The sequence below is a fragment of the Schistocerca cancellata genome, chromosome 8 (assembly GCF_023864275.1).
Source record: "Schistocerca cancellata isolate TAMUIC-IGC-003103 chromosome 8, iqSchCanc2.1, whole genome shotgun sequence".
NCBI lineage: Eukaryota > Metazoa > Arthropoda > Insecta > Orthoptera > Acrididae > Schistocerca > Schistocerca cancellata.
The window spans coordinates 178,518,759-178,538,748 of record NC_064633.1 but is presented as its reverse complement, the minus strand read 5'-3'; the positions used below and the strand labels follow the sequence as shown (position 1 = coordinate 178,538,748).

Here is a 19,990-nt window from a genome sequence, read left to right as displayed (position 1 = left end):
CACAGTTGCACCAAATTACGTTTATTTTAAACCTTGATCATGGTTTCTTCTATAATAATGTAGCCTTCTTCAGAATTCATACACATTAATAAATGTAAAATGTCTTAACCCAGCAGCTGCGTCAAGACCAATGTACAACAGAGGCAGTGGCGGAGGACATACGGTGCCATATGAAATTTCACTTACGTTCGAAACAGGATTATGTCTGTTGAAGTTATTTCATTGGTCTAGACGCAGCCGCTGGACTAAGACATTTTTCATTTATTAGTGTATATGACTTCTGAAGAAGGCTATATTATTATAGCAGAAACAATGGTCAAGGCTTAAAATAAACATAGTGCAACTGTGGGCTGTTCTTCATTCGAGAAAATATACGTAATAAATTTTTTTTAGAACCGTCCATGTCTGAATCGTACTCGCACCTATCTGAACTTTTTACTTTAAATTTCAATTTACGTCGACAACAGCTGTAATCACTACGAAAGTATACTTCACATGCATGTTTTTCAGCAAACGAGGTTGCCTGGTAGTGACAGAGGTTTCAGAGACGCAGTGCTTTGTTTGACCGAAAGTCTGTGTATTCGATGTCTTTATAATTTGGTGCAGTCGGTTTCAAACCCGACGGGAAGTTCTTCTGTCAGTGAGCGCACGTCTATCTCAGCCAGTGTCTGGGCGACCTTTACGCAGAGACCTGCATTCAATGAACATCAAGGGACGTGTACGTCGCAAAAGGTGATTGTTTTCATCGCCACGTAAAGCTGCGCATCGTCAACGGACTAAATAACATAGAAACGTCACAAGAGCTGGCCATATGCGTGCAGTATGGCCGGACGAGCTATGATTTTGCATCTCAATTGATTCTAGGTGATGAGTGCATCTGTGGTCCAACGATGCAATCAACAGGCTGTTTCTGGAGGGTGTAATTCAAGCCGGCGGTGATGCTGTAATCTTTGGGGAGTTTTTTTTATGTAGGGTGTAAATTTTAAGTTGACAAACCAGAATAACTCGAAAAATAAACTTCACACGAAAAAATGTGTAGAACCTAAAGTTGATTACTTTCGAAGGGGACAATTGCTAGTGCTATAATTAGCCCACCACCCCACTCCCTGGGGGTGGGGTGTTAGGCAATTTCAAATAAGAACCCCCATTTTTATTGCAGAATTAGATTCAACATAAAAAACTACGTATATTTTGTCTTAAACATTTGTTTTTATTCTTGGTAGTTGGTGCTGTAATTCAAGATAATCCATGTTCTCATATTTGCCTGGAAATTGGTTACGGATGAATAACAAAATACTTATTTACTTCGTAAATATTGATTCTTCAAAATTAAAACCCTCCCTCTCTCCGCTTATGGTGGGGTTTGAGAGAGAGGAATTACAGTTTTACAAATGTTGACCCACAATTAATTTTTTGCGCAATTTCGGATAAGGTTTGGTTTGTCAACATCTGTAAAACTCTAATTCTTCTCCCTCAAACCCACCCTATGGGGAGAGAGGGAGAGTTCTAGTTTTAGCGAATAAAAATTTACGAAGTAAGTAAGTATTTTTTATTTATCCGTTATCACTTTCCACGCAAAAATGAGAAAATGGATTTTCTTGAATTACAGCACCAACTACCAGGAATAAAAACAAATGTTTAAGACAAAATATACGTAGTTTTTATGTAGAATCTGATTCTGCAATAAAAATTGGGTTTCCCATTTGAAATTTTTAAGTTGCATCCCGCCCCACCCCCAAGCGGATGGCGTGGCGGGCTAATTTTAGCACCATCAGATGTCCCCCTCGAAAATATTCAACTTTGAATTCTACACATTTTTTCGTGTGAAGCTTATTTTTCGAGTTGTTCTGGTTTGTCAACTTAAAATTTACACCCTGTATATCATGACTTGGGCCCAATCTTTCTGGTTACCGTGAACATGAACCATGGTTCCTGTTTGAACAGTACCGGTGACCATGTGTTGCCCTTTCTTCTACATCTTCAAGATAAGCATCTTGCGGACAGTCCCGTCTCACTAGCTGAGAAAATATGGTATCAAATTGCTCGCCGAATACGTTCGTAACTTGACGAAGACTCAAGCACCTTTTCGCGATACGATTGACCCGCTGTATACCAGCTGTGTCCCATAGAAAATGTCTTGGTCTGTTAGGAACGGCAGGTGAACGTAATAATGAACATCCTGCAGTTTTTCTAGCCCTACGGGAACTCATATTCAGTGGGTGATTTCAGGTGGGTATGACATACGTGGAGAAACCTGTGGACTCTCTTCTTAGCCGAATGAAGCACAATGGCAAGTCTAGAGGCGGTGTTACCACCGTGTTAGCGTACGTCTCCTGCATGAGATCAATATAGGCCGATATTTTCATATCATTCGTAACTATGTTGATGAAGCTTCAGGGATAGAAATCAAAATTTCGACCAAATGGGTTAGATGAGATGTGTTGTACTTACGTATTTGCAGAGAGACGGATATGAAATAATTAAAACTGTTGTTGGGAAAACACGCGGTCGTAGAGCAAGATGGCGTGATGCTGATAGGAAAGAAAGAGTCGCTGGTAAACGAAAAGGGTTTCTTCATCCGTACATAATGGCCCTTTTCTTCGCGCGTGCGCGAATTGTGTGTAGATAACCTACATTAAATCTAAATCTGTATGTACACACGTTCTCCATAAGCCACCGTACAAGGTGTGGCGGAGTGTAACTTGTACCACATCCAGTTATTTGCTTTCCTGTTCCACTTGCAGATCGAGGGAGAAACGACTGTCAATATGCATCAGTACGAGTCCTAATTTCTCATATTTATCTTCTTAGTACTTATGCCAAATGTAATTTGGAGCAATAAAATCTTTCTGCAGGCAGATTCAATAGTCGGTTGACAAAATTTCTTTCAGTAATATTCCACAAAATGAGTGTCGTCTTTCCCCCAACGATTCCCATTTGAGTTTACGAAGCATCTCCGTACTACTAGCGTGTTGATCGAACATAACGGTAACAAATATAGCAGCACGTCTCTGACCTGATCCTATTTCCTTCTTCAGTCCCACCTGATGGAGATCCCAAAGACTCGAGCAGTACTCAAGAATAAAGTGTGTCGCACTAGCATCCTATATGCGTTCTCTTATCTAGATGATCACACTTTTATAAAATCATCCCAACGAATCGAAACGGACCCTTCGTCTTCCTTGCTACAGTCTTCACGTCATCGTGCCATTTAATATCACCTTTCATAGTGTTACACCCAGATATTTGATCGACGTAACTGTGTCATCGCGGCTGGTGTGGCCGAGCGTTTCTAGGCGCTACAGTCTGGAACCGCACGACCGCTACGTTCGCAGGTTCGAATCCTGACTCGGGCATGGATGTGTGTGATGTCCTCAGGTTAGTTTGGTTCAAGTAGTTCTAAGTTCTATGGGACTGGTGACCTCAGCAGTTAAGTCCCATAGTGCTCAGAGCCATTTGCACCATTTTTGAACCAGCAAACAGCTGCAGATTACAGCTCATCCTATCTGTCACATAGATGTACATAGAAAGTAACAGCGGAGATCACACTTTCCTGGGACACTCCTAACGGTACCCTTCTCTCTAATGAACACACGCCGTTGTGGGCAATGTCCTGGATCCTATTGCTCAAGAAGTCTTCGGGCCACTCGCATATCTGAGAACCCAATCTATACCCTTGTACCATCGATAACAGTTAGCAATAGCGTACCGTGACAAACGCTCTCCGCAAATCTAAGAATTTGGAATATGCCTCTTGCCCTTCATACATCATGTAAGGAAACTCCATGCCATCTCAGGGAAAAATATTGTATTCGAACTCAGAATATGATAAAGAATTCTGCAGACAACCGATGTTAAGGATATTGATCTCTAATTTTCTGTGTCCGTTCTTTTAAGCATATTATAAACAGAAGTCACTTGCGCTTTTTCCAGTCGCTTCGTACTTTGCGCTGCTCTACGACGTTCAGATGACAGTATGTTTGTATCATCCTCCTTCCTGAGTGATTTCTTTAACGCTACATTTAAAACTGCGGCTTTCCATTTGCTATATTCTATTGCCACACCAAAGAGGTTCAAATGGTTCAAATGGCTCTGAGCACTATGGGACTGAACTGCTGTGGTCATAAGTCCCCTAGAACTTAGAACTACTTAAACCTAACTAACCTAAGGACATCACACACATCCATGCCCAAGGCAGGATTCGAACCTGCGACCGTACCGGTCGTGCGGTTCAAGACTGAAGCGCCTTTAACCGCTCGGCCACTCCGGCCGGCACCAAAAAGGTCATTGATTGTCTGGATGGAAGCCGTTGACTCACTTAGCTATTTCGCTTAGGATTAGAATTTTCTCAGCTTCTCGATCAGATGTTTTGGCTAAGATATGACGGTGGTAGTTGTTACATCTTCGCGCATTGATGAAAAGATGTGTGAATAGTCCGTTGACACTAATGCCATTACCGGCGAACAAAGTGCACGTCTTCGGAAATCCAAACATAGAGTCGAAATTTGTCAATCAGCTTTGAAGATGTCAGTGGACTGCACCTGCAATAACACCTCAGACATGAGTGCGAACGACAGGGATGAACTGTAGCCAGACACAGTATATAATCAATAGTGTTCCCTCATTCTACAGAAAATCTCTCATTAATTGTTAAAATCAATAACGTACCAACTTCCCTGCAGAGATACGTGGGGTCCACTCTAACCATTATTGATTGGGAATAATATTACATCATTGGATATAATCCCCTCCAACCCTCTGATACCCCAGTGCAAGGATGTAGCAGTGAGCTTTAAAAATTAATTTACTATTCAGGGAAAAAGTACGGTACCTGTCGCACAGCATTACGGCCTGGATTTTCACGACTGATGTTCTGAGCGCTGCCAGTTGCCCATGTCTTAGGCATCTACCTTCTCAATGCACTTGTATTATACATTCATGGTTTCACACCCACTGAGTACAAACCAGTGCCTCAAAGATCATTTTCAACCGCCTTCAAGTGTAAGAGAATTTAAAGCCCCGCAGATCCGTCCTTCCATTGGCAATGACAAAGAATTTTAAGGCCTGAAATGTTCCTGTTCCTCTCAGAAATATGCTTCAGGGGAAATTACAGCGCTCACAAGATGAGAGTATCCTTACTCTAGTCCCGAACAGCCAATGGGCCACTACCATTCTCATTGCGGGAAAACCAAATGGTGCCTCACACATTTGTGTAGATTTCAAGATGACACAGTGAGTTACTGACGCATACTAAATACCTAAGATAGAGAACATCATAGCCTGCCTAGTAGGCAGAAAAGTGTTTTCAAAACTGGACCTGAGAGACGTATTCCACCAACCATCGAAGAAGAATTTCGATGTATCCTAATTAATTCTCACTTTGCGTGGATCCAGTGCAACAGACTTCCTTTTGGTGGAGCCAGTGCCATGCGATGTTTGAACGATGTTCGAAGCATCTCACTTGCAGTGGTACAGCAAATTACTTAGACAACATTTACAGCAGAAATGACAAGGACCTGTTCCACAAGTACGACGTTCTGTACATGGAACTCCAGCAGACCTATCTAAAATGTAACAAAGACACTTGTTTCTGTTTGTCACGATGAATACATGACACATACACTCCTGGAAATGGAAAAAAGAACACATTGACACCGGTGTGTCAGACCCACCATACTTGCTCCGGACACTGCGAGAGGGCTGTACAAGCAATGATCACACGCACGGCACAGCGGACACACCAGGAACCGCGGTGTTGGCCGTCGAATGGCGCTAGCTGCGCAGCATTTGTGCACCGCCGCCGTCAGTGTCAGCCAGTTTGCCGTGGCATACGGAGCTCCATCGCAGTCTTTAACACTGGTAGCATGCCGCGACAGCGTGGACGTGAACCGTATGTGCAGTTGACGGACTTTGAGCGAGGGCGTATAGTGGGCATGCGGGAGGCCAGGTGGACGTACCGCCGAATTGCTCAACACGTGGGGCGTGAGGTCTCCACAGTACATCGATGTTGTCGCCAGTGGTCGGCGGAAGGTGCACGTGCCCGTCGACCTGGGACCGGACCGCAGCGACGCACGGATGCACGCCGAGACCGTAGGATCCTACGCAGTGCCGTAGGGGACCGCACCGCCACTTCCCAGCAAATTAGGGACACTGTTGCTCCTGGGGTATCGACGAGGACCATTCGCAACCGTCTCCATGAAGCTGGGCTACGGTCCCGCACACCGTTAGGCCGTCTTCCACTCACGCCCCAACATCGTGCAGCCCGCCTCCAGTGGTGTCGCGACAGGCGTGAATGGAGGGACGAATGGAGACGTGTCGTCTTCAGCGATGAGAGTCGCTTCTGCCTTGGTGCCAATGATATTCGTATGCGTGTTTGGCGCCGTGCAGGTGAGCGCCACAATCAGGACTGCATACGACCGAGGCACACAGGGCCAACACCCAGCATCATAGTGTGGGGAGAGATCTCCTACACTGGCCGTACACCACTGGTGATCGTCGAGGGGACACTGAATAGTGCACGGTACATCCAAACCGTCATCGAACCCATCGTTCTACCATTCCTAGACCGGCAAGGGAACTTGCTGATCCAACAGGACAATGCACGTCCGCATGTATCCCGTGCCACCCAACGTGCTCTAGAAGGTGTAAGTCAACTACCCTGGCCAGCAAGATCTCCGGATCTGTCCCCCATTGAGCATGTTTGGGACTGGATGAAGCGTCGTCTCACGCGGTCTGCACGTCCAGCACGAACGCTGGTCCAACTGAGGCGCCAGGTGGAAATGGCATGGCAAGCCGTTCCACAGGACTACATCCAGCATCTCTACGATCGTCTCCATGGGAGAATAGCAGCGTGCATTGCTGCGAAAGGTGGATATACACTGTACTAGTGCCGACATTGTGCATGCTCTGTTGCCTGTCTCTATGTGCCTGTGGTTCTGTCAGTGTGATCATGTGATGTATCTGACCCCAGGAATGTGTCAATAAAGTTTCCCCTTCCTGGGACAATGAATTCACGGTGTTCTTATTTCAATTTCCAGGAGTGTATTTTCAATGCTTCCAATATCCTCCCCACACCTCAGCACACTGCGGCAATACGGAATATTCCAGCTCCCACCAGTCCAGACAGTTGAAATTAGTATTAGGAGACTTGAACTACTATCAAATGTTGATTCCCTTGCGGCTGCCATTACTGAACGAATGCGCTACCTGATGCCGAAAAAGGACCATTCGCAAAGGATCTCATCATGCGACAAAGCTTTGAGGGACTTAAAAGAGACCCTTCACCACCCCTCTCGTGCTTCACAGCACACAATCCCGAAAAACCTCTTATCCTGGTAGCAGATGCATCAACCTGCGGGATGGATGCAGTCCTGTTACAACTTACTGACGAATTCTAATTCCCAGTCACTTCTGTCTCCAGAACCCTCACTACTGCTCAGCAAAATTATATCCAGATTGAGAGAGAGGAATCAGCCATCAGTTTCAGGTTTAATAAGTTCGTGGTTATGTATATGATAGGCATTTCACGTTACTCACCCACCATACACAGTTGCTTCCTCTTTTCAAGCTTTCATCCAACATTTGCATGAAAACTGCGTGCTATCTACAGCGATGGGAACCTTTACTGTCGAGTTATGGTTACGATACTCAGTATCACTCTACGACACAATGTGCAAATGCTAATCCCTTTTCACAACCATCCCTGGGTCAGGACCCAGTATTCGACAACGATCTCAAAGAATGTTCCCACCTGGACATCGCTGTGAAAGGAGCATCCTACACCACATGCCACACCGCGGAACACCAAACCCTTAATGAGATACTCCATATGGTATGCTGTGGTCAACCACCAAACCCCAAAGAGATCGGCAGCAGAAGATCGAGGCCTACTAGCATCGCTGGAATGAACTCTCAACATAAAACGATGTGCCGCTGCTTCAAGGAGGAAATTACTGCATCTCCCACCAGTGCGTTTTGTCGCTTTAGTCAGGCACAGCGATGTGATGCTGACTAAACGTCTGGCCTACTACTATGTCTGTTGGCATGGCATGGACACTGCTTTTACTCAAATGGTACTATCTTGAACCACCTGCCAGAGCGAGCAGCCAATTTGTTCTCTAGGCCAGACTTTTCTAGTCCTTATTCCAGGATCATTTGGATTTTGTGGGACCTTTCCTGGGCTAAACGTGGCTCATCGCAATAGACGCAGGCAGCACGTTCCCATATCTTTCCTGCATATCTGCTACATCAACCAGTCAAGTTTTTCAAACTGTATCTCGCATTTTTATCCACTGTAGGACTTCCTGATACCATCGTCACCGACAGTAAACCTCAATTTGCAAATGTGGGATTTTCCACTTTTTGTGACAAAAATGGCATTCCTCTAGTACCTTCCTGCCTCAAACGTACTAGCGGAACGTTTAACACGCACTTTTGAAACGTAAATTTTGGAACTTCACTGTCCACACCCTCTAAACGAAGCTCTTACCCTTTTACTGGCATCCCACTGGTCAACTGCGCCGTACCACTTCTCTCCTGCTGTGAAACTCCATGACCCACCTCAGTGGTCTCAACTTTCTGTTCCTCACTATAAAGTTCACAATCTCTGTAGTTGGCCTAGCTGATACCACTTATCACTTTGAGACACAATGTCACCCCTCCCCCCCCCATTTTTTTCGTTAGGAACACCAACATTGGTTTCAGGCAGTAATTTCCAAATTACTTCGCTGGGCCCTGGCTCAGATGAGGACTCTTCAGGAAGGCACACTGGGCCGCAAACATCTCACGCATTTACAGTCTTGTTATGGTGCTTCTTCTTACTCCCAGAAACTTCCACTTTATTTTGTTGACAGAGCTACTCACTGTTTCCACTCTGGACACTGCTGGACCGTCTCAACCGCAGCCAGCGGCCAGCCCATTGGAGGCGCCTTCAACACCTGGACACACCGCTTCAGTGCCGACAACAACGAATGTAGAAAACATCACCCCAACCGCTCCGACTGCAAGTACAGAACCCATCTTCTCCAGGGATGTCGATCTGTATTCTCACTCGAGAGCCACGTCCATGACATCGCAAGCCGTTCACTTCTGAACTGATGATCCTTGGAGCTACCATCTGTCGTTTTAGAGTGCTCGCGGCCGACTCGTGGAAGAAGACGGGGACTCAGTCATCATGGCGTCTTTTGGACTTTAAGATTTATTCCTGTTTAACTTAGAAATGGCTACAATCTGACAATTTTGCACTCATGGCACTTAAACTTCGTTGATTCAGTTTGTACTTTAGCACTGAGCGTCCTACGTGACATTTACTTTTATGAAGTGTGTGTTTAATTAACTTAGACTTAGTGACTATTTGGCCTTCAACTCTAGAAGTACTATTATTCTATTTCAAGAAGTGACTTATTTTATGTTTTGATTCAATCCATGTCGGAGTATGCGTTTTATAAATATTTTTTATTCACCGTTCATTACTCGCACGTTATGATCTTCGGCCAGCAGAAAAGGAAACCAGTGGGGACAGCGAGATAAGTTTAGAAGACCACGAGAAAACCAGACCGCTTCTCTCTGGCTGGGAAGGAAAAAAACGAGACAGATCTTTTCATTGAGAACTGGGCCAGCACCCTTCGACATGCACCAATTCTAAAAGGGCAATTTGTGCTGTTTCCATGGCCAACACAGTACTGTGTTACAGCAGGAAAATTTCAAATCTCATCCTAATTAGTTAGCTAGGCAGTGGGGCTACGAATCGTCACAACTATGTTCAGAAAATCTTCATTATTTCTTAAATTTACAGTGTTTCCTCATGTCATACTATTATCAGATTCCTTCGAGACGATTATTTGTATCCCTAACGTAAATGGTAAAATTTTCTACACCGTGGGCATAAATACCTCTCGGTATCCAGCATCAACGGGTACAGGTTTCGTTTCTGTGCAATATCAAATAACAGCTCTCAGAATACCTAACTTCTAGTTTTTTCATATTGACGGCTCCACTCACCAATTTGAAAATATAAGTGGAAAAACATGGTGACCAATCCGTGTTGTTTGCTGTACTTTAAGTTTCAGCTGTCACTATACCGACACTCATGAATTTGTACATTACTGAAACTGCAACAGGATTGATGGAGTTCGTTGCTCCGCAGACATAAATTCTTTCGTGCTATATTCTGTCGTCGTAAAACGTCGTCGCAGCTGTTGGAGGTCGTAATAACGCAGGAGAAAGCAGGATACGACGCCTTGGGGGAGAAAACTGCGGGGCAACGCTCTCCTCGCAGCAGGTCTCGAATAAAGCAGAAGGCACCTTTCTTAGGATTTTATGCCAACGCCTTAATGACGTCCTGAATAGTTAGCTATACTTTAAAGAGGAGAACAGGAGACTGCTAACACAGAAACTATTCCAGAATCGTTAGGCAAAGAAATGCGGAGGCATAAAAATTTTCTCTGGTTTAAAATCCCCTTGCTATAGCTCTCAATTCGGGGACAGCCATATCGTCTACACACATATGCACAACGTAAGGTTTAAAGTAACTTCCGCATAATCTGTCACTGACTAGTACCATAGCTCAAAGACATTAGAACCGTCTTCTAACTGGTTTGATGCAGCCCGCCACACATTCCTCTCCTGTGCCAACCTTTCATCTCAGAGTATCACTTGCAACCCAAGTAGTCAATTATTTGGTGGATGCATTTCAATGCCTTTCTTCCTCTACAGTTCCTACCCTCTGAGGCTCCGTCTTCTGCCATGGAGGTTAGTCAGTGATGTCTTAACCGATGTCCTATCATTCTGTCCCTACTTCTTGTCAATGCTTTCCACGTATTCCTTCCCTCGCCGATTCTGTGGATAACCTCCTCGTTCCTTACCTTATCATTCCCTCTAATTTTTAATATTCTTATGAATAGTACCACGTCCCAATTTCTTCGATTCTCATCTGTTCCGCTTGTCCCACAGTCTATGTTTCACTACAATGCAACGCTGTGCTTCAATCGAACACGCTTAGAAAGTTCTTCCTCAGAATAAGGGCTACGTTTGACACTAGTAGACTTCTCTTGACCAGGACTGCCCTATTTGCCTGTGCTGTTCTGCTATTTACCTCCTCCTTGCTCCGTCCATGACGGGTTATTTAGTTGCTAGGTAGCAAAATTCTTTGACTTAGACTCCTTCACGATCCGCAATACCGAAGTTAAGGTTCTCAGAGTTTTCAATTCTGCTACTTCTCATTACGTTCTCTTCGATTTACTCTCAGTCCATATTCTATACACATTAGCCTGTTCATTCTATTTGACAGATTCTTTAGTTCTTCACTTTCACTGAGGATAGCAATATAATCTGCAAATCTTATCCGTGACATCCTTTCACCTTGAGTTTTATTACCCCACTTGAACCTTTCTTTCATTTAAGTCATTTATTCTTAGGTGTATAGATTGAAGAGTAGGGGTGAGAGACGGCATCCCTGTCATACAAACTTATTAATCCGACCACTTCGTTCTTGGTATTCCAGTATTATTGTTCCCTCTTGGAACTTATCTGTTCCTATAGCTTATCCGTATCTTTCTCATAATTTCGAACATCTTGCAGCATTTTAATTTGGCAATTACTGTTTTCAGGTCGATAAATTCCATGAACTTGTCTTGATTTTTCTTCAGTCTTGCTTCCATTATCAACCGCAATGTCAGAACTGCCTCTTTGGTGCCTTTACGTTTCCTAAAACCACACTGATAGTCGTCTAACAAATACTCTCTTTTTTTACCTTTATTCTGTATATTATTCTTGTCAGCAACTCGAAAGACATGATACGTCGCCAGTCTAATACATTCAGGACACTAATACGAATAGTTGTTTTGTCCTCACTTCCCTTAGAAATTTTCGAAATTTCGATAGAATATTATCTATCTCTTCTGTCTTATTTGATCTGAAGTCTTCCAAAGCTTCCCTATCTCTTTACTATGGACTTCTGTTTCTTATTCCCCTCACACAGGCCTTCAAATGTACTCCTTCACCTTTCCGCTCTCTCCTTTGCATTTAATAGTGAGATTTCCATTGTACTCTTAATGTTATCGCCGTTCCTTTTAACTTCAACGAAGGTTATTTTCATTTTTCTATATGCTGAGTCAGTCCTTCCGAAACCATTTTTTCTCGATTTCTTCACAATTTTGCATTCAGCCATTTCGTCTTAGCGTTCTTGCACATCCTATTTATTTCATTTCCAAGTCACTTTTAATTAAATTTATGCACTTTCTTCTTTATTGCATCAACAGAAGTATATCTTCTGTTATCCATGGTGTCATTGCAGTTGCCTTCTTTGTACCTACGTATTTCTTTACATCTTCTGTATAGTACAGAAGGCAAATGAAAGGAATAGCCAAAGAGATGGACAGAAATTATACTTCAATTTAAAGTCAATAATGAGACTGATGTCACCGCGATATATATTGGCACCCTGGATATTACAAAAAGGGGGGACATAGTTCGTAATATGGAATATGGTGTGTGATCACCACGGCCAGTAATGCATGCTGTGCAACGTGCTCACATTTTGAGCACAAGGCTGGTAACGCTTTGTTTTGGTAAGGCGCTGCATTCCTTCGCCAGAGCGGCTGACATCTGCTGCAACGTCGTTAACATATGTGGACGTGCTGCAATAAGTCTCCGTATCTCATACTACACTCGCTCGAACAGGTTAAGTCGATGGAGCTAGCAGGCCATTTAATTTGGCGAATACCTTCTCGTTCCATGAAATCCTCCACCTGTGGTGTAAGAATATAGAGGTAAATCCCAAAGCCAAGAAGCAGTGAGATTCGCATTTAATACAGAAGACTACTCGAAAAGAGACCTTTCAGACATGGTACCCTAAAATTATTAGGCTTTTCTTCTCTCAGGAAAAAGGTGATCTCTTATAGCAATGGATGAGACGGGTTGCGAGAATCGGTGAAAACTGCATGTCCCAATTAGGTCAGCATTATCCATACTGCTGGAAAAATTAGTACACTCTTTTAGAGATTTCTAATACACTGAATATTTATTGTTGCAACAGGGCATATGGAGTACATGAAATGACTGCATCAACAGATCAGTAACACAAGCGTTTCTGAGGTATTGACCCACGATGAAAACCCCTTGTAAGTACATGTTGTAGCCTCCACAGGAGGCAATGCATGCGCCGACTCAGACATCCACTCGATCCTACAGATGGCGAAAATGTCCTGAGCTACGTTATTCCACGCCTGCTCGACCTGTTCACGTGGTTTAGTAACAGTTATTGGTTGAAGAGTCCCACGAGTCAGATTTCGTACTATCACGTCGCATACGTACTCGATTGGAGACAAGTCTGGACAGTGCGTTGAGTTTCACGAGCAGTGCTTGGGCGAGCATTATCCTGTTGGAGCAACACATCAGCTTTCTAACGCAAGAACAACAAAAGAACGGATTTAACAACATTCTTCAAGTACCGAGCGCGGGATAATTTCCCATCCAAAAACTCCAAGGGTGAACGAGAGTAGTAGCTCATCGCGTCCCAGACCATAAGACCGGGGGTTGCGCCCGTGTATCTTGGACGAATACACTCGACGAAACAGCGCTCACGAGGCATACGTCGTAAGCCCAACCGAACAGAGTCTGCTTTCATCGTTGAAGACCACAGCGCGTCATTCCAGCTTCCAAGTGATCCTCTGACGGCACCAGTCGTTCCATCAGTGACAAGAGTGGAAGAGGGGCCAGAGATGTGTGTACCTGTTGTTCCACTGTTAATAACAATTTTTCAACACTTCGTGTTGACAGTTGTCGACTCACAATCCTGTGCTGTGTAGCTGCGCGATCTGTCTCTGTTGTTCTTGGAATACGACGATCGTGGAAGGCGTATGTGCTGTGTGGACGTCCAGATTATCACCTACGGGTCTAAGAATGTTTACGTCACCGTGGATAATTGCATCGTTGCACAGCTGACGCAGCACGCCCAACTTGTGTGGTAGTTCTCCGAAAGTACCATCATATCACTCGGGAGGCCAGTGACACCGGAATCGTTGCATAACGGACGCAGAACGTCGAACTCGTGTGGCAGTTCTCTGAAAGGATCATCCTACCACTCGGGAGGCCGTAATTTGACCCCTTCCAGATTCGCTCACTTGGCTGTAGGAAGCAAGAGTCCATCTCCGTTGCATAGTTGCCTGCTTGTTTCACCTGTTTGCACCACACTGAGCCTTCTGGCTGTGAGCATTCCGTATTAAAAGGTAGATACAGATGGCGCTCTGGGAGCTTTGCCACTACGCTATCTTTTGGCCGCCGACGCTGATATGATTATCAGTACATCTGCTATCCCCCAGGTGGCATACACCGTCGTAGGTTGAAAATCGACATCGGCTGCCCAGGCGTATTTATTTTCTGTGTACATATAAACGAAGACTTAATGTCCAACGCTTCACATGTACGTGAAACATTGCTGTTGGTATTGCCTAATTCCTTAGCTACATTCTTCACATCTCATCCTTCTTCCACTTTCTCGATTATTCCTTCCAGTGTGAAGTCATAAAAATGTTAAAATATGAAACTTCCTGGTAAATTAAAACTGTGTGGCGCATCGAGATTCGAACTCGAGACGTTTACCTTCACGGGCAAGTGCTCTACCATCTTTTCTTTTTTTTTTTTTTACCTCGTTGTTAATCGTTGTGTACGTCACATGACATCGGTTTTTTTTTCTTTTTGTTGATCTTTCCACTCAGCTTTTTTTTATAACAGAAGCCAACCAGCTCTCTTACCGAACACGCTGAGCTACCGTTTCTGCGTAAATGTGGAACGCTTCACGATTTTGCGTGTCATCCTTGCGCAAGGGCCACGCAGATCTTCTCTGCATCGTTCCAATTTTAGTATATGTACCACCGAAGGGAGTACAATCTCATTTCGTTCGCTTTTGTTCGTTCCATCTGCTCAGGGCGGACGTCGTAAGACATCCGTTTAAGTTCGTTGTTGATCGATTAACTCAGTTTTTTTTTATTACAGAGGGCAGCTAACCCTCAGACCGAACACGCTGAGCTACCATGCCGGCGTTTTAATCTTCCAGGAAGTTTCATATCAGCGCACACTCGGCTGCAGAGTGAAAATCTCATTCATAAAACTGTTATTTGCGGGCCTTGTCACGAAGAAAACTACCGCAGTGCACCGTAACTGCTCACTGATTGACACAGACGGTCCTTTCCCGCTCCGTCACATATTTGATAACCAAGCTGGTTAATAAACTGTTTAACAACACAAAAACCCAACGTGTTCCTGTCGGCATAAAGACGGAGCAACCTAGAATCTCAAGACCTCGGAAGGAAGAAAGCTATAGTAGATGGACCAACGAATCAGCATCTCTACTTGCAGTAACATCTAGCAACAATGGACTACAATCAGTGACAAATAATTTCTCGTTTACCATATTGTATGAACTATGTAAGTTCATAAGACAATAATAAATATCAGTTAAAAAAGAACTTATCAGGGTCTACCAACCTTGCCTCTCGGTACAGCCCTGCCACGGAGTGCACCACAGCCAAGGCGGATATGCACAGTTACACGTTATTTTTGCAGTGACAACGTAGGTTCTATTCATAAGCGGAAAGAGCTTGCGTATGACGTGATGGATGAGGAAAGTAGCTTGTGAACGCTGCACAGCTGTTTCCGCAACTCAAGCATTGGTGAGCTGGGCACTATCCCGAGTATTCGTTGTTATTAGCCAGTTCGTGACACTACACATTAAAAGGATTCTATACCATTCACTACTTTCATCATCTCACACACCGTTACAGCAAGTATGTACTGATGCATTACGGTTTTCCTCCTCGCTAAACTGTACTGCTTTGCCAAACTTAAGTATTATATCTACATCTCCACCCAAATACATATTGCACGGTACGGTGCGTGGCGGAGGGTATCCTCTACGACTACTAGTCATCCCTTCCCTGTTCCACTTGCAAATAGAGCGAGGGGACAACGCCTGGCTACAAGGCTCTATATGAGCCACAATTTTTCTTATTTTCATGGCCTTCACGTGAAGTGACTCTTGGGGGATAGCTATATAAAGTAACATATTATATTAACTACATGCGCTCACACAGGGAAGAACTGTCGGGAGAAAGGAAGGACGAAATCAGACGAGTGTAGCCCAGGAATTTAGTATTTCTCACAGCATTGTTTCATGTACCTGGAGAGCGTTCCGAACCTAGGCGCTGCCCGAAGAATAGGCGGTAGTTTACCAAGGTCAGCTACAGCAGCGGATGAACTGCACATTGTGCAAAAGACAAGAAAGGAGCGTGAAGGTGCAACCACATTTTACAGGTCGTCGTTGTTTCGAACGTACTAAGTTATTTGAAGTGTGTGTTACGCTATTATTTTCATTTTGCTTTGTGACCGCGGCTGGATATGTAACTCTTGTGCTTCGGCATTAATTTTCCAGGTGCTTACTGGTACAAGTTTACGTCGCCCAATGTGCAGAGCTGCAGACTAGAATACAGTTACAAGTATAGCGAGCAAATCCGATTTCCTTTTTTCATTATGTTTTTTTCATTTCGTCACAATAGCCGGTGATGTTTATTCAGAAGCATTTTTCGTTCTACAAATTCGTTAAATCGAACAAGGGTACAAAGCCTCAATGCAGACACCACGAATACCCTTTCACTTATGCGTATGTGAATGGTTCGAAGACTTTTTAAGTAACTGAACCCAGAACATAGTCCTGGCCGTCAAGTGTTTACCAGAAGCAAATGTGTCATCACAAGTGCCCCAGGAAAGTGTGAGGGCCGATCTTGTTGTTTACACACGAAATGTACAGAATTATGCGACTGTTGGCTGACGACGCTATAAAAAAAAAATAAGAAAACAGGTAGTTGGTGTGATGAATGGCGTGTTGCCCTTTAAGTACAAAAATATTAGTTAATGCATAATATAGTAGGAGAAACAGCCCATACGCTGAGGTGACAGAAGTCATGGGGTACTGACTGAGCCATGCTGTCTATATAACTGTCCATAATTACCAAAGTGTTTTCGGTTCAGGATTTTGTGCACTAATTGACCTCTCAAGTATATAACATAAGAGTTCGGTGGGATTCATGTCGAGCGATCTGAGTGGCCAAATCATTCGCCCTAATTCGCCAGAATGTCCTTCAAACCAGTCGCGAACAACTGTGGCCCTGCGACATTGGGCATTGCCATCCAAAAAAATTCCATCGTTGTTTGGGAACATGAGGTCCATCAATGGACGAAAATGGTCTCCACGTAGCCGAACATTACCATTTCCAGTCAATGATCGATTCAGTTGGACCTGAGGTCCCAGTATTTCTATGTAATGACAGTCCACATCGCTATGGTGCCACTAACTGTTTGCATAGTGCCTTGTCGACAGCTTGGGTTCATGGCTTCGTGGCGGCTGCGCTACCATCAGCTATTACCAACTGAATGCGGGACTCATTTGACCATGCACGGTTTTCCATTCGCCTACGGTCCAAGCGATATGATCACGAGCCCACGAGAGGCGCTGTAGGAGATGTCATGCTGTTCGCAAAGGCACACGCACAGGTCATACTGTCATACTGTCATAGCCCATTAACATCCAAACTTCGCCGAACTGTCCTCACAAAATATACGTCGGCCGTACGCCCTATATCGATTTCTGCGTTTCTTACATGCAGTGTCGTTCGTCTGTTAGCACTGACACGTTAATGAAAAAGCTGCTTTTTTCGATCCTGGGACATGGTGAGAGGTAATGCCTGAAATCTCACTCTTGACACTGTGGATCTCGGAATATTGAATTCCCCAACGATTTTCGAAATGGAATGTCCCATGCACCTAGCTCCAAGAACCATTTCGCTTTTTTAAGTCTGTTAATTTCCGTCGTGCGGCCATAATCACTCCGAAAACCTTATCACACTAATCACCTGAGTACAAATGACTGCTGCACTGCCCTGCCGCCGCCATCTTAACATGTGCATATCGCTATCCCATGACTTTAATCACCTCAGTAAAATGTTCGAATACACCATTAGCAGTGTGTTCGGTGATTCAGTAAAGTCAATTAAATATTTAAAAGCAAGGATGCAAAGTGACATGAAATGGAGCGAGCACGTAAGGTCAGTTATAGGAAGGAGAATATATGATTTTGGTTCATTGGGAGAACTGTAGTAAAGTTTAGGTCACTTATAGATAATACCTGGTACAGAACACTTTTGCGATCTTTTTATGAGTAGTGCTAGTATGCCTTGGATCCCCACCAGCTCGGATTAGAGGAAGACGTCGAAGCAATTCAGTAGCGTGCTGCTGGATTTGTCACTGATAGCCTTGATCAAACCGCGAGGATTATGGAAATGCTACCCAAACTGAGGTATGAGTCTCTAGATGAAAGTAGTTCTTTTCAAGGAAAAGAACTGAGGAAGTCAATGAAATTTTTCTGGGTTTGTGACCACATTGCCAATACGTAAAACTACCGACGTATCGGTCACAGTTGCAAGTGACCTTCTTCAGAGTGTTTCTTTGTTTATTGTAACGAAAAAAGAACGCCCTGAAGAAGGTCACTTGCAACTGTGACCGAAGCGTTGGTAGTTTCACTTATTGATAATGCTGTCACAAACCCAGAAGAATTTTACTGACTGTGACAATGGCCTACGCTTATACAATTGAGAAAGTTTAGAGGACCGGCTTTAGCTACAGAATTGAGAACGAACCTGCTGCCAGCAATCTACAGAAGAAGCATATGTATCTTATTTGCGCTTCTTTGCTCTTATTTCAGTGGTATGATCAGTGTCACTGTACAATACAGGTACGCCACAGTGCTCTGAAACTTTGTTGCCACCTATTCTCAGGCCTGGAAAAGGCGTGTTCCTGTGTTCTGATTCGTTTTAAGCTTATACCAGACGGTGTATGTATATATTGTTTAATTACATTGGACCAGACAACCTTCCTATTGATGCAGAAGCGTGGCACCGTACGACGTCACCCTAGGGCTCGGCGACACTTCAAACAGAAAGATGTTAATACATGCGAGCAAAAGGCCAGAGTTTGGAAGTTCATGTATGGTTTAAGGTCGGTTAATGATGTCAACTGGCACGACATTTCACGAGAACTTTTCCCAACAGCATCATGGTCATGTCAATTGATGGAAGGTCCTCACAACCCATCTAACCCACATCTCACCCGTTCTTTTCACGTCTCTGCAATGAAGGCCACAACCGCGACGACCAGGGTTGAAATTATGCGGTTATCTTACGGGTGGTCGAGAAAAACTGTTGAGACACACCGACATCAAAAGGCCTCAGTAGGTTTCATATAGGGCGTCAAGAAAGCACTTGCTCCATTGGCGTCCACTCCCAAACATTTCGCGGTCGTAAACGACATTTCACTGTGCAATAAGCAGCAGGACCACGTTCTTGACAACGTTCGATTCTGCGGACACAGATGGACACCCATCATTTAGGCCATCGTGGAGCTGCAACCACAATGAATGCTTTCTGACCTCTTTGGAGTATAGCCCGACTGCTATTTTTGCTCTGGTATACTTGTTTTAACCGTGAGGGACCGTCCAAAACATTTGACGAAACTTGTATGTGATCGGCAGCAGCTAAGTGTGATTGTACTTTTTCCATATCGCTGCTTCATGCCCTCCTGTGGCGTGATCTTGGTGTGGGAAGAGGGGGAAGAGGGGGTTTGGCAACATTGAAACTGCATGAAGTTAACATGGCAAAGGGTCCTTTTTAATACTCCACAGCTACGCAACACCCTAGATGCCTAGTGTGCTTATGTGTTGAACACTATAAAAATGTAACTTATTATCTTTGAAACTCATTCACCTTAGTGGTGCTCCGTTGCTCCAATAGCGCCTGAAGGCCTAAATGCACAATCTAAAAAGAATCACATGATTTGAGCCCTGGGAGTCGCAGTTTTAACCTCCACCGCAAAAGGCGTCAAAAGAAGGGGTGACCCATGTGGCTAAGAGAGAGGTCGTAGGCACTTTCGAGCCAAATTTCAAACT

General features: G+C 44.2%; 1 protein-coding gene and 1 non-coding gene across 3 annotated transcripts in view; both read right to left on the bottom strand.

The window, feature by feature from the left end:
* LOC126095172 (uncharacterized) overlaps nt 1–19,990 on the bottom strand; it is a 1,128,014-nt gene that overhangs the window by 677,911 nt on the left and 430,113 nt on the right. The window lies entirely within an intron of this gene.
* LOC126096067 (U6 spliceosomal RNA) lies at nt 14,777–14,883 on the bottom strand. Its single transcript, XR_007522023.1, has one exon. It is a non-coding gene; the product is annotated as a U6 spliceosomal RNA (small nuclear RNA).